The 978-nt window shown below is 37.1% G+C and overlaps 1 non-coding gene across 1 annotated transcript; it reads left to right on the forward strand.

The window, feature by feature from the left end:
* Positions 1-567: 567 nt before the first annotated feature.
* On the forward strand, positions 568-674 carry LOC113864008. Its single transcript, XR_003504617.1, has one exon. It is a non-coding gene; the product is annotated as a small nucleolar RNA R71 (small nucleolar RNA).
* The last annotated feature ends 304 nt before the right edge of the window (positions 675-978 follow it).

A 978-nucleotide genomic window follows, 5' to 3' on the forward strand; every position in this document is an offset into this window, starting at 1 on the left:
AAATAATGCTGTTGTGTTGCTGGACCTGCATTAGAAAAAGGCAAATTTGAATTAGAATTCTTTGCAGCAGAATATTGATTATTCCAATTAGAATACTGCTGAGTTCTATTATTTGAAAATTGAAATCCAGGGGGATATGATGGTTGTTGTCTCTGAAAATTATTCATATAATTCACTTGCTCTTGTGGTTCACTTGTGGATGCCTCTCATGCACCATTTGCATGGTTTCCTCCACAAAAGTCACAACTTAGCTGACTGGTAGGCATACTCCCTGTTTGCAGATTGTTGATTTGTTGTGTTAAGGCAGCTAATTGTTCTGAAAACATTTGATTTTGTAGTTGATTTTGTGCAAGAAAAGTTTCCAGAACTTTAGCTTCATGACCAGAGTTTCTTCCTTGATTCCTTGAGTTTGAATTCTGATACATTGAAGATGCCATCATGTCAATAATCCTTTGAGCTTCTTCCAAGGACTTTGTATTTAATGAACCTCCAGCAGCAGCATCAACCATTGTTCTTGTTACTGCATTCATCCCATTATAAAAAGTCTCTAATTGCATCCAATCTGGAATACAATGATGTGGACACCTTCTAAGCAGTTCTTTGTATCTTTCCCATGCTTCATACAATGATTCTCCTTCTTGCTGCACAAAGGATGTAATTTCTCCTCTCAACTTAGCAGCTTTAGATGGAGGGAAGTACTTAGTTAAAAACTTATTCACAAGTTCTGTCCAGGTTGTGATGCTTCCTTGTGGTTGAGCTTGTAACCAACATTTTGCTCTATCTCTCAAGGAAAAAGGAAATAGTCTTAATCTGATAGCTTCTTCACTAACTCCATTCATTCTTATGGTGTCACATAGCTGCAGAAAATTTGAAATATGCAGGTTAGGATCATCAGAATTTCCTCCAGCAAACTGATCCTGTTGGACTAAATGTAGTAAGGCAGGTTTAATCTCAAAATGGTTGGCTTGAATAGTTGGC

This window comes from Abrus precatorius, unplaced genomic scaffold, assembly GCF_003935025.1.
Source record: "Abrus precatorius isolate BTA unplaced genomic scaffold, Abrus_2018 Scaffold3, whole genome shotgun sequence".
Classification (NCBI taxonomy): domain Eukaryota; kingdom Viridiplantae; phylum Streptophyta; class Magnoliopsida; order Fabales; family Fabaceae; genus Abrus; species Abrus precatorius.